This window comes from Chiloscyllium punctatum, chromosome 41 (genome assembly GCF_047496795.1).
Source record: "Chiloscyllium punctatum isolate Juve2018m chromosome 41, sChiPun1.3, whole genome shotgun sequence".
Classification (NCBI taxonomy): Eukaryota; Metazoa; Chordata; class Chondrichthyes; order Orectolobiformes; family Hemiscylliidae; genus Chiloscyllium; species Chiloscyllium punctatum.
In genome coordinates this window covers 19,860,775-19,875,574 of record NC_092779.1, presented here as the reverse complement: position 1 = coordinate 19,875,574, position 14,800 = coordinate 19,860,775, and the positions used below count along the sequence as shown (strand labels likewise).

Below are 14,800 nucleotides of genomic sequence, written 5' to 3'. Positions count from 1 at the left end.
CAAATCACATGATAAATTTATTAACAGAGTCGTAACAGAAACACTTGAGGTTTAAATTCTTGAACTATATACACATGAAAATAGCTTTTAAACTTGCTTTGAAGTAAAAAAAAATTGAATCGATGAAAGTCATCTTTGGTATTTCGGATTGAACTGAAAATCACATTAGAATAAATGAAAACAAAATAGATTCATCAACATAAGGCAAGTTAACTTTGTTCCTGAACCCAATTTGAACTCTAGCTTGGTGGCTGCATTTTTCACTAGCCGCCATCTGCTGTTAAACTGGGTGATCTTCAACACTCCGGCACAGAATTGCCTTAGCCACGGCGTTGCACAGCTGGAAAGCTAAATGGACAGACACTGAGAATGCCATGGCTGACTGAACAGACTACTGAGATCAGAGAGATTACACCTAATTTGCTGGCTGAGGACTGCCAAAATCAACATTATGTAACAGCAGGTACTCAAATACGTATGGGTATATTTTCATAAAAGTATTCATTTTTCATTTAAAGACTTACTTTGTACTGTACATTTTGTGAATGTTTCTTTTTTAGCAATTTAAATTTGTAATAATTATACAAATAAGTATTTTTTATATATTGCTACCCAAGTTTGTTTTTTTTTGAAAAATAAAATTTCTGGCAATTAGCCACACTATAATTGTGTTTGGAAAAATACTGGCAGGCAGGCATCTTACAACATAAATGTATCCTTTGTGCAATTTTATTACAAACTTGAGAAACTTTCCAAAGGCTTTTGATCTGAGCCCTAGCTGACAGCTAATGTATGCAAGACAGATGATACCAAAGTAAGCCAAGTGGGTTTCCTACTGCTTAAATATCTTATTTTGTCTTGATGACACAATTTTGCTGTTGTTTCACTTACTCATTTCAGACCGTAGAGAAAACTGCATGAGCGATGAAGGTTTTGCAAGCAAAAAGTTCAGTCCCCTTTTCCTACCCCCAGCTTCACTTATAGAACTGGAGTCTCAAACAACTGAAAACCTACTGGCATACTACATTGCTCCTACAATATTCTGGCATTCAATTCAAGGGTAGAACACAAGTTTTTAATGCTCACATGGTGTACTCTTTATCTGAATTCTGTTGTCATGATTTTGAAACTGAACACATTTCTCCCCAGAGAGGTAGAAACCAGCAGCTTTTTGCAATCCACCTCAAAATGCCATTAACAGTTATGTCCTTCTAGCCTCATGACTAGGCAATGGAGTTTATTTTTTAAAAGTTGCTTAATAATTGCATGTTAACTTTTGACCAATTCAAATTCACATTAAACTTGCATATTTATTACTTGGATAATCTGATGAGCAATTCCCAAAGCACTGGTTAATATTCCAGTAATTTCATGTAACAAAACAATCTGATTGATTCACTCATTGGAAATCAGTGTTTCATTTAAAAATGAACAGCCCCTTTTCATTGTACATGCAAGGTTAGTGATTTTCATTTTCACCAGAAAAGCATGTCTGAGGAAAGCCTTCATAATTCACTCATAATTAAAACAGTTTGTCAATCAAGTTTAGCACAGATTTCCATTACAAGTGGAAATGCAAGTGCAGCAGAAGACTTAGACTTAACATTGAACTATTGTGGAATTGCATCAGAGAAATCAATAGATGGTTAGTTGAAATGGTGAAGAAGTTTGCTTAACAAGAAATCATCATAGACAAAGAACCATAGTGAATCAAATTAAATTAGAAATGGCTTGGAAGATGCCAGGGAACATTTTCTAACTTCAAATGAGACTGTGTTGCCACTCCAACTCCAACTGATGTGATCAACAATGCACATCAACAAGGTCAATTGGAATTCTTGGAATGTCCTCTGTTAGGATTTAGTTCAACTCCAATTTTCTCCATGTTTGGACTGAAAGCAGATTGCATTTCATTTTATATACTAACTGGGAGAGAAGTAGCCATTTGGTCCGTCAGGTTCACCATTCAATAAGCTCGTAGCTGATTTGATTGTTGCTTCAACTCCATATTCCCTGTGTATCCTTAATATCCTGTGGCTCCCTAGTTAGTCAAAAATGTATCTCTGTATGCTTGAAAAATATTAAAAGTCTCTGTCTCCACCACTCTCTGGGAAAGAAAATTCAATGGACTATGGCCTCCTGAAAGAAAGTATTTCTCATCATTGCCACCTTAAATGGGAGAGCCCTTTATGTTTTAACTGTGCCCCTTAGTCCTAGAAAGTCACAGGGGAAACATCCTTTCACATGTACCCTGTCAAGCTGACTCAGAACCTCATACATTTAAATTGAGTACTGTGTTCAGTGCTGGTTGCCCTGTTATAGGAAGGATATTATTAAGCTAAAGAGGGTTCAGAAGAGATTTACCAGTATGTTGCCAGGTGTGGAAAGTTTGAGTTATAAAGACAGGCTGAGCATAGGAGGTTGAGAAGTGACCTTGTGGAGGTTTATAAAATCATGCGGGGCATAGCTAGGGTTAATGGCAGGAATCTTTTCTCTTGAATGGGGGATTTTAAGACTGGGGGCATATTTTTAAAGTGAGAGGAGACAGATTTTAAAAAGACATGAGGGGCAAATATTTTAAACAGGGTGATTCGCATGTGAAATGAACTTTCTGAGGAAGTGGTGGGTATAGGCGCAGTTACAATGTTTACAAGACACTTAGACAAGTCCATTGATAGGAAACATTTGGAGGAATATGGCCAGGAGCAGGCAGGTGGGACTAGTTCAGTTTGGGATTATGTTCGGTATGGACTGGTAGAACTGAAGGGTCTGTTTCCATGCTGTATGACTCTACGACTCTATAAGATCACCTTTCATTCTTCTAAACTGCAGGCCCATAATATTGTTTCTTAATTAAGTCTAAACAAAAATGTACACAGGCACTCTAGATGTAGTCTTCTGCAATTGTAGTAAAATATCCCTACTTCTATATTCCATTCATGTTTTAACTTAATCTGTTAACAATAGAATAGTACTATTTAATCTAACCATCAAACATTTCTTTGAAATGATCTTGCAACAACAGCAATGAAGAGTGAGCTATTGAATATTTTCAGTGGAGAGTTAGACAGAATTTTGATTAACAGGGCATTAAGGGATATAGGAAGTGGCAAAAAAAAAGTGATGTTAAGGCCATAATCATTGACAGTCTTACTGAATGGCAGAGCAGGCTCAACAGACTAAAATAACGTAACTCTTCTTCGATTCCTTATGATCTTATGAAGTGTGCTTCCCTTGGCTTCCCGACCACAAAATCTGTTCTCTAACCACTGATTCCAACCCTTTCCTTGAGAACTCAGAAGATGAACCAAGCTGTTCAACTTGAACAATTTGTCAGATATCTAGGTATCTATGTTATAAGGCCACTTATTTCCAATTCTATAATACTTCCCAAATTCACCCCTCTGCACTCAGCCATTACAATGCACTCCTGGCCAGCCTTCCATCATACAGCATCCATAACCTTACATCTTATAAAATATTACTGGCACTGTCCTAAATTGCACCAAGTTCCATTCATTCATTCATCACCTATGGACACTAACAAGGCTCCACATTGAGCAATGCACCATTTTAAAACTTGCATCCTTGTTTTTAAATCCTTAATGCTCCTGCCCCTTCCTCATTTCCGTAATCTCGTCCAGCCCAACAACCCTCCAAAGTATCAATGCTGGCCTTTTGCTTAATCCTTAGTGTGTGCTGAGTTAGCTAATCTCAGCGAATGCAACAGTAGCAGCACAACAATTGGCTTCAATGTGACAGGATATGGACATAGTGGGGATAAGCATGGCCAGGATTCCTGCTTCCTACCGAACAAGCTTGACTGAAAGGGCTTTATATGAAGTTAGAGCACAAAGAGCAGAAGATCAGATCTACTTGTTACTTTATCCATAAAATAAAAGCGCATTCTGAAACATTTCAACTTGGACATTATGGGAAATTAATAAATAAATTTTTCTCAACTAAGCATGTTTACTTTCAGGATCCTCAATCCAATTGCAATGTATGTGTTATTTGTCATATGCATGAAATGAATTGAATTGAATTGAATTTATTGTCACATGTACCAAGGCACAGCGAAAAGCTTTGTCTTATGACCAATACAGACAGATCAGAATTAAGTAACATAGATAAGTAAATAATAGGTAAACAGTGGCAAAAACAAAAACACAGGTACAGATGAATGTTAAGATTCCTGAGTCCATTTGGTATTCTAACAACAATAGGGTAGAAACTATTACGAAACCAGCTGGTGCATGTGTTTAGGCTTCTGTACCTTCTCCCCGATGATAGAGGTTGTAGAAAAACATTGCCAGGGTGAGATGGATCTTTGAGAATGCTGGCGGCCTTTCCTTGACAGCAGGCCTGGTAGATGGATTCTATAGATGGGAGGTTGGCCTTTGTGATTGTCCGGGCGGAGTTCATCATTGTCTGTAACAGTCTCCGACCTTGAATGTTACAGTTGCCAAACCAGGTCGTGATACATCCAGACAGAATGCTCCCGATGGCATACCTATAAAAGATGGCAAGGGTATTCATCGTCATGCTGAATTTCCTCAGCTGCCTAAGGAAGAAATGTTGTTGGGCCTTTGTAACAAGTGCATGAAAGCTTGTTGTGGATGACCACTCCCAGGGGCTTGACCACCTCTGTGCTGTTAATGTGTAGGGGGGCATGGGTAACATTCTGCTGAAAGTCAATAGTGAGTTCCTTGGTTTTTGCCAGCATTGAGAGCTAGGTTGTTCTCAGTGTACCATTTTTCCAGGTCTTCCACCTCCCATGTGTAGTCTGTTTCATTGCCATCTGAGATTCGACCGATTATGGTGGTGTCATCAGCGAACTTATAAATGGCATTAGTCTGGTATTTGGTGACGCAGTCATGGGTATACAGTGAGTACAATAGGGGGCTGAGTACACACTCCTGGGGGCTCTAGTGTTGAGTGTTAGTGAGGAAGAAATATTGTCCCCAATCTTCACTGATTGTGGCCTATGGGACAGGAAACTGAGGATCCAGTTGCAGAGAATGGGGCTTAGTCTGAGATCACTAAGTTTAGTAATCAGTCTCGGGGATAATAGTGTTGAAGGCTGAACTGTAGTCAATGAGTGGGATTCTTATGTCGCTGTTCTTGGTGTCAAGATGTTCTAGGGAGGAGTGAATGGCAAGTGATATGGCACCTGATATAGATCTGTTGGTCTGATAGGCAAATTGGAGTGGGTCAAGAGTAGTGGGGAGGCTGGAGTTGATTAATGCCATGGCCAGCCTTTCAAAGCACTTCATGACCACTGAGGTTAGGGCCACTGGGCGGTAGTCATTGAGACATGCTGCATGAGCCTTCTTAGGCACAGGGATAATGTTGACCCTCTTGAAACAGGCAGGGACAATGGCCTCCTGCAGATGTCTGAGAAAACCTCTACCAGTTGATCTGCGCATGGTCTGAGTGCACAACCTGGTACTCCATCTGGTCCCATCACTTTCCTTGGATTCACACGAAGGAAAACTGATCTGATCTCTGATGCAGTGAATGTTGGGATGGGTTAATCAGGACTTATAGGGTTAGATGTTACCTCTCCACAGAAACTCTGCTCAAAGCGAGCATAGAAGGAGTTGAGACGATCTGGGAGGGATGTATCATCGTCTACTATCTTGCACTGTCTCTTTTTAGAACCTGTGATGTCATTCAATCCTTGCCATAGTCGCCGGATCTCTGTCTGGGTCACTAGTTTGGATCGGTATTGGTCCTTGACTGTCTTAACGGCTCTGCGAAGGTTGTACTTGGATTCCTTATATTTGAGTGGGTCTCCTGATCTGAAGGCCTCATGCCAAATGACAAGCGTACAATGGGAAAGGTTCTGAGTTAGCAGCTTCTATAAATTGAAGGAAAACGGGGTGAAAGCTTGAGTCAGTGGCCTTTCTCCACTGTCCTTTATGATGCCTGTACCAGGCATTAGCATGTCCCTTTTAACCCAGTCCTGGACATTTGAAAATGCCAGACCATATTGCATGGGCAAGAACAACTCTTCACACTGGAAGACCAGCATGTTTGGTCAGACCAAACAGCGTCTTTCACAAAGTTGATCAACTTCCAGGTGCAGTTGATGTATGTCCTAGTGTGTACATCCATGGAACAGTCCAGGGAGTACAGAGTCCTATATCATGGAGCTGTTTGGGATGAATCTCATCAAAAACAACTGCACCTTCTCTCTAGATCTCTTGTGCAAAGGTACATTCCAGAAGGAGATTGTGATTGTTTCTTTACCACAGCAGTTGTTATGAAGGCAGCATGCAGTAGTGCAAAGAGTTCAGGAAAATATTTGACTGAAAGTGCCCTTTTCACCATTAGTTGAGCTACACCTTGGCATTTACTCAATTATAAGGCAAATGACATAGACTGCATCAAACAAAACCACTATCTTCTATCGCTGATGGGCCTCTTGGACAGTACATACTGACCAGTGCCCATAGATTGGGTGCTTCTCCTTCCAAAGTTTTCCATGAGAGACAGGCAATATGGCATGGTCCAACCATTTGAAGTGTTTTGCAGCAATGGGGCCAGACACATCCTTTGCAACACCAGCTACAGGGATAAACTCAGCAGGTAATGACACTTCTGTTTCTCTACCAAGGGTCCACAATCAGCTTAAAGCAGCCATCTGCAAAGGTGACCATCAGCATGAGGGTAACATTGCATACATTCTTCTTCCTCTATCTAGGGTTTTGTACATGGTGCCCCTGCAGACACAATCCACCTCCAACCTCAACATAAAGCAGAAGATGACTGCTGTGGCACAGGCTCAGTTAAAAGGTCAGATCTGTGCCACATAGAATAATTTGAGAATACCTTCACTTGGCAGCCAATTTCTTAGATACAATGGAGATAGGGTACCCAGTTTCGGCCTCACCTTAGTGATGCATTCCTCTTAGCTTTTTAGTGGATGCCCTGGCCCTCTGAATCATATCCCCAACAACTTCAGGTAATCTGCTGTGAAGCTGAATGGCTGAAAGGATTGGCCCAGTTTCCAAAGACGATGCCATCCTTCTCGCCTGCATTTACCTTGATTTCCAACACCTAGCTATTACCTCCTTGTAGTTCAATAAAATATCCTGATTTACAATCAAACAATTGTCGACTTGGTCCAAAAACAGAAATTGCCAGAGAAACTCAGCAGGAATGGCAGCATCTATGGACAGAACGAAGATTTAACTTTTCGGGTCTAGTCACCCTTCTTCAGAATGTCAGTCTTCAGTCAATTTGATGTACTGGAGGATGACCTGCTCAGCCATTCAATAAGACCATCTATGAAACTATAGTTTGGAGCCTTTTAATTCAATAAAAGAGAAAAAAAACACAGCCCATTGACAAAGGAGGAAAATGTTTCCAGGAGTTTTAAATCCACAGGTCAAAAATATCTCTAGTATGCCACTAATTGGGATTTTCCTCAGATAAAGGAGGTTTGGGATCTGGATAAAGGTGATGTAGTTTGTGCTGTGAATGGCTGCACAGGTGAGAATGTTTGTTGTTACCAGTGGACCAAGAAGTACATTTCTAACTGTTGACATCCTTGTTCTTGATAAGTGAGTGTGTCACTCCAAAAGGAAAATAAAATGAATATGGGTAAATGAGTTTTCTTTCTAAGTATATCCAAAAGCGTCAGTAGTTGCGGAACTGATTAAATCTCATTAACATTGAACAAGTTCAAACAACATCAATAAGCTGTTTGGTTTTCTTTCAACAAATGAACTGCGTGTACATGTAAAATTAGCCAGAGGTATGACATAATTTTGCACAAGTGTCAAAGATGTGCATTGCTATTTGGTACATTCATAATTCCAAAACAATTTTTTGACCCAAAGATTAAAAAGGTTAAGTTTCATTGCTAGTTGACATGCTTAAACCACCAATGTCCTTCAAACGTATTTGTCTTCTGTATATTGTCTAAATTCAATTCGGCCGTAGCATTGTGAATGTCCTTTTTACAGTATATAAGAATAGGTTGTCTGGCCCTTTGAGCCTGCTCAGCCATTCAATAAGATCATCGCTGATCTTTTCGTGGTCTCAGATCCACTTACCCTTGCACTGACCGTATCCCTTCATTGTTAAAAAAAACTACCTTAGTTTTAAAAATGTCTACTGAAGTAGCGTCAACTACTTCACTGGGCAGGGAATTCTATAGATTAACAACCCTCTGGATGAACAAGTTCCTTTTCAATTCGGTCCTAACTCTGCTCCCTCTAATCTTGAGGCTATGCCTTCTTGTCCTAGCTTCAGCCTTCAGTGGAAACATCTTCTCTACTTCTATTTTATTTATTCCCTTCATACTACTTTATTTTTCTATAAGATCCCCCTTCAAACCTCTGAATTCCAATGAATATAATCCCATTTTACTCAGTCTGTCCTCATAAGCCAATCCCCTCAACTCCAGAATCTACCCAGTGAACCTCCTCTTGTGCACCCTATGGTGCTAGTACATCCTTTCCCAAGCAAGGAGACCAAAACTGCACACAGTACTCCAGGTGTGGCCTCACCAGCACTTTGTACTGCTGCATCAATCTCCCTGCTTTTAAACTCAATCCCTTTCACAATGAAGGACAAAATTCAATTTGCCTTCCTAATTTCTTGTTGTATCTGCAGACCAACCTTCTGTGATTCATGCACAAGGACACCCAGGTCCTTCTGCATAGCTGCATGCTGCATCATTTTAACCATTCAAGTAATAATCTTTTTTACTGTTACTCCAACCAAAATGGACGACTTCACATTTACTTACATTGCATTCCATCTGCCAGACCTTTGCCCACTCACTCAATGTATCTGTGTTCCTCTGCAACGTTTCACAGTCCTCTGCACACTTTGCTCTACCACTAATCTTAGTGTCATCTGCAAACTTTGACACACTACACATGTATGGTACAATTGAATATAATATCTTTAATTTTGTCCAGAAATTTGGAAAACTCTTTCTCAGAGCTGGCACAGGCATTACAGTTTGAATGGTCTCCCAGACTAGATGATTCTAGGAATTAAAACAAAATAGTTCTTTAAGAATTCTGTTATAACAACCAAAATACTCTTTTCTTTCTGTCAACATGCCATAGTGCACTATCATGTCTGAATACTGCAAGGAAGATAATAGGACAAAATAACAAAGTTAACCATGTCAGATTGTGTATTGAAATTTACAAATCCGTTTATTTCTTACATCATTGTTAGGAAAGACATTAGGCCCATTATATCTTTTTCAATTATGTACAAGATACCTTTCTCATTTTCTGTCTCTTCAAATCAGTTGTATTTTCAGAATTTCGTTCCTACTATAATTTTATATTTGGCAAACATGTACATTGTTTAACCTCATAGGAATGTTGGGCTGTATTTAATATCCACCAATCCAAGCTATATTTGCATCATAGCCTAAATTGCATTTAACTTTGCAAACCACTTGTTAATCTTTGGGGTAGACATTACAGATAAAGGAAGATTAATGAAAAGGTACTGCATTTGCAGCCTAGATATCTAGGCCCATTTACAGAGAAAAAAAACATTAACCAAGAAAATTGTTCTTTAAAATTCTAAAATGGCATCAATCAGAATTTCAATACTATTTTAAAAGCATTTTAAAAATTATAAAATGTGCTCAGATCTGCATTTTTGCATTTTCAATAATGTTATGTGGAACAAACACTCCTAAAAGGAGACAAGAATTTTAAGCTTTTCATCTTGCACTCATTAGAACTAGGAGACAGGAAAATGACTTGATGTCCCTTTGTTCAAATGTTTTTCTTCAATTCTAGTTCCGTTACATGCAAGACAAAATGCTCAAATATTTGTCACCTTTTTGCAGGCTAACAAAGGACAACAATCAATGTACAATTACATTGCCACATATCTGGTCTAGATCACCGATTTCAACATGGAACCTTTTCAGAAGTAACTCAAAACTGATATCCTCTTCCTCAATATAACAGCAATGTATGGCATTAGCATACTGGTCTTCTAGTAAAAATACTGAGAGCACTGTCACATTTGGGACAGCAGCTTCTTACTGCAATGGAACTGACCTTTCAGAATATATATGAATGTCATAGTGACACCAAATCCATGGCCTCCATTACTTTTTTAAAACTATCCATAAACATGGCAAATGATCCAAATTGCAGACAATGCCTTTTGGTGTGCATGCTTTGGATACTTCAATGTGGTTATATATTAAAAACAGTTTATCCAAGTGCTCTTGTCAGTGAGCCAGGCAAACTGACACAGAATTTGATTTACAGCTTAACTTGATTTTATGAACAAAATATTTCTTACTAAAAACACGATGCAAGCATTTCCTAACTTCCCACAATATTTACTCTCTATCTAGCTGAGGAAGAATATAAGCTGCAACGATTCATGTGTTTGAGCTTTGCCAATAGAATCTCCTTCCTCTCCAACGTAGGTCTGGCTCTCTTCCATGAAGGTTGTTCTTACAGGGGTCAGAGTGGATCTTCTCTCTCTCTCTTTTTCTCTCTCTTTCTCTCTCTCTGTGTCTCTCTCCCCCCAGATGGATGAAGCTCCACTGCTGGGCCAGGTCAAGCCTTCGCTAAGGGATGGCATTCAGGTAGGTGTGCTTAACCTCTCCTTGTTCCTGACCTTCCAGAACGTTCTGTGGCCTTTAGCCAATGGGATCATGAGCTGGGTTAAAATTATCCAATGAAATCATGCCAACTTTCCTCACTGTTGCCATGTGGGGAGTGTACTGGGGCAGTCAAGATGCCAAAATGTCTGATCGACATTTCTCCAATACAAAACCTTTAGGCTGATTGTAACTGGAAACTCTGTAACTGTTTAATCTTCCTCTCTTCTCTGTAGCGGATAGCTGATGGCTGCTGTTCAATTTAGTTTGGCTAATTTTCAGACAGGCTGTATCTCTGCGACTGTGGGTCAATCTAGAATGTCCAATTCTGGGCCTGTGATCGTTTAACCATACTTTGTTAAAGTTAATCATTTTTGCACCCTAAAAATCACCTGTGCTAACCACGTGAAGCTTATGTTAGAATATCATTCAATCAACGATCTCAAAGGCTGGCATGTTAGTACCTTACCAACACCTTAAATAGTCAATGAATTTCTTCAAAATTATGTTCAACCTGTTTGGGTGTACTTGGGTGTTACATTCAACCACTCATGAACCTACCAAATAAATCTATGAAAATTACTCAACAAGTCAAAGCCTGATTAAGCCTTTATCACTAAACATGCCAACTCACATGCAATTTAGAAACTGACTAACACTGAAAAAACTCATATTGGTCATTCACTTTAATTTACTTGATCCAACAAAAGCATAGTTTTGCTTGAGACATTCAAAATAGCCAAGCTTAATATTGGCAAAACATCTTTGTTTACACCTTTAGTGGATATGCCGAGTTTTCAACCAGATATGATAGATTCAGGATTTAAACGTTGGCAGCTAGGAGTGTATCTTGCATGGGTGATTTAGTTGAGGGAGATGTAATGATGTCCTTCGACCAGTTAGTACGGAAGTACGAGTTACCTACGAGTTACGAGAGACCTCTTTCGTTTTTTTCAAGTTAGGGATTTTATTTTTAAAAAACCACGCATTTGACTGATCCCTACAAATCTGACACAGAAAGAGGGGCACCAAGGGCTAAGAGTACACTCTCTGTCAGTACTCTATATCACCAATTGGGGGGTGCCACCTCAGATGAGTCTGATCGAGTCTGGAAGATGTGGGAAAGAGAGCTGGGTGTTGAAGTTTCTTCAGAGCCACGGGAGGATATTTGGGAGAATGCAAGGAAGATATTGATTTGCAATAGGACCCATGGTTTACAGTTGAAGATTCTCCACAGGGTCCACTTAGCCTCAGACCGTATGTCAAAATTTAAACCAGGGGTATCTTCAGCATGCCCCAAGTGCAAGGTCTGTACGGGTACTCTTACCCATTGTCTTTGGTCTTGTGACAGGCTTCAAACATATTGGAGCGCTGTGATGGGTGCAATGAAGAGGATTTTAGGTGTAGGGGTGGAGAAGGACACTATTTCGCTCCTTTTGGGCCTACCCATTGCATTTCCTGCAGACACGCATAAGAAAAAACTTTTCAATATTCTTACATTCTGTGCAAGGAAGAATATCTTGCTAGGTTGGATATCAGAAAACCCCCCAGGCCTGTCGGGTTGGCGGAAGATTGTTATGGAGCATATTCCCCTGGATTTTCTCACAAATATGGTATACCACAAAACTGAGAATTTTTACAAGACATGGCAACCCTTGTGAAATACCTGGACACAGATTTATCTGCCACACAAGGGCTTTTATATAGCCGTAACGATTGTGTTTCATGAGTCCAATATCCAGGGAGAAGGAACTGTGAATGTATGAGTGTTTTGTTTGGCTGGGCTGAGTTATTACAATTTGTTTGTTTGTTGTTAGGTATTTATTTAGTAAGTTAAATAGTTAGTTTAGGTTTTTTAAAAATTTTATACTTCTCTATATATGTTCATACATTCGTATAGGAGGATGGGTTGGGGAATTTCTTTTTTATTATTTGGGTTTAGTTTTGTACTTTTTTATACTGTTTTGAATTGCATTGTTTTGTATTTGTTGTAATATTTAAGAATCTATTTTTCTTAATAAAAATATATTATTTTTAAAAAAAGCCAAGCTATTGTAAATACATTGCCTCTTCCTGGTTTACACAAAAAAAAGTGCACAGCAGATGTTTCTGTGAATCACCATATCATTGACGAGGATTAAAGAGACCATTATGTATTCGGGTGCATATTAACCTTTGGACAGGAACAATGTGTCTCAAATCTTAACCTCTGAGGTACTTCTGATGGTAGCAAATGCCCTTAAGGACAAATATAAGCTATGCTCCATCTAACTATGTCACTAAAACATGCCAATAACTGAAGTCTCTATTGCTGGCAATTACAATACCAGAAGATGACTGAAATTATATGCTGAGTCGCTGAACACTAAGTAAATAAACAGACATAGAAATCTGCACTCTATTTATTATGGGTTAATTCACTTTGAATTTTGCGATGTTTTGTTCTCAACACATCACAGTTTATATTATTTGTTTATCTTCTTCAAAAAGATTCAGACTTGCTTATCAATTTATTTTTGGATTCTGTTATCAAACCTGAAGTGAGAGTACAACAAAAAGACTTGTAGTAAAATTGAACCTATGAAATCTGTTACCTTGAAAATCACAGGCCTTTTCACTTCAATTACATTTTATTTATTGTACTTCTGGTTGTTGTGACAATCAAATAACTTAAATACAGATGGCAATACTTGATGGTGCCTAAGTATGGTTTCCAATAAATGAACACTCAATTTATGATACAGGTGTGGGTGTTTACCTCAAAACCATATGGAGGTATCTAATAGACAGCCTTTCATCCGTGCTCAAAATGACTCTGATTAATGTTGCTATTTCTACTACATGCAGGCTATAAGTAGTGTCTGGAATAAAAATGAGATACTTTTAACCACTGCAGACTTCTCTGCAAACTAAGCCCAAATAATATGCACAGTTGTATTCAAAATCATGGAGCAGGGTTTTACATCCTCCAAAATAAAAGTTGGTTCCTTATAAACCAATGTTAAATAAAGCAAAACCAAAATAATAAAACTTTCCAGGCAGCCGTAGAGAAGTGAGGGGCAGTTGTCTACACTTCAATGGGAGCAAGTCCCATCCTCAAGATGCCAACTTGACTGGTGAGCAACTTGAGCAGTTTCAACAGGGCCAGACTATACCTCAATGGAAACAAGTCCCATCCTCAAGATGACAACCTGACCGGTTAAAATTCACACAACACTATGTTAAAGTCCAACAGAATTATTCGGAAGCACTAGCTTTCATAGCGCTGCTCCTTTAGGTAGTTGTACAGCATAAGACACAGAAGTTATAGCAAAAGATTAATGTCATGCAATTGAAATGATATATTGAACAAATCTGGAGTGTTGTTAAATCTTTCATCTTTTAGAATGGGTTGCAGGTTTCAGTTCATTAATATGTAAATCCCATATCATCTTCTCAAGATTGGGTTTTACAACAAAAGGTGACATCTCAGCTCAGACAATGCATTAGAGGTTAAGGTTAGAGTCTATTTGTATCTCAATCTTGAGTCAGACTGGTTCTATTTCCAAAGTGGAATTTACAAAATATTACATGTATTGACTGCCTGCAGAATGTGCAATTTTTGAGCAAAATAGAATGTATTCGCAAACATAATTCTGCAAATACAAATTCACCCACAGACTTCTATGTGTGTGCACATGCATGAGAGAGTGTGTGTGTGCGCGCGAGTGTGACTGGTGAGCAGCTTGAGCAGTTTCAGCAGGGTCAGACTTCAATAGTAGGTGCTACTTGGATTGCAAGGCAGGGAGCCATTAAAAACCCACCTATGAGTTACAAATCCTACCAACAAAGTAGTGGATTATGAACTTACTCCCCATCTACACTGGCTTTCCAAAGTTTCATGAAAAGGTTTGGGCGAAGAACTGTAAACTAAAATATCAGGGGTTTGTTCAACTGGGTGATTGAGGGCTTACAAAGGATCGCTTCAAGAACCTAATTTCATTTCTTAAAAAAAAAGTGAATTAATCTCAGCCACCAGATTTTACACATACTGAATTCAGCAGCCTTGAAGTTTTGTGTACTGTGCTCATTACCCCCATGGGAACTAAAAACAACATGAATCAGAAGTCACCTTTTTTAGATATCAGTGCATATGCAATTGCTGAACCCTGAATAAAGAAATTAGATGGTAATTAGGGGATTCAGTTA

General features: G+C 39.0%; 1 protein-coding gene and 1 long non-coding RNA gene across 3 annotated transcripts in view; one reads left to right on the top strand and one right to left on the bottom strand.

The window, feature by feature from the left end:
• Positions 1–14,800, bottom strand: part of gmds (GDP-mannose 4,6-dehydratase) — a 650,097-nt gene that overhangs the window by 370,956 nt on the left and 264,341 nt on the right. The window lies entirely within an intron of this gene.
• The window catches only part of LOC140464914 (uncharacterized), a 33,118-nt gene continuing 18,647 nt past the window's right edge, over positions 330–14,800 (top strand). The window contains exon 1 of the long non-coding RNA XR_011955017.1: positions 330–463. This is a non-coding gene — a long non-coding RNA (uncharacterized lncRNA). The remainder of the gene's footprint in view (positions 464–14,800) is intronic.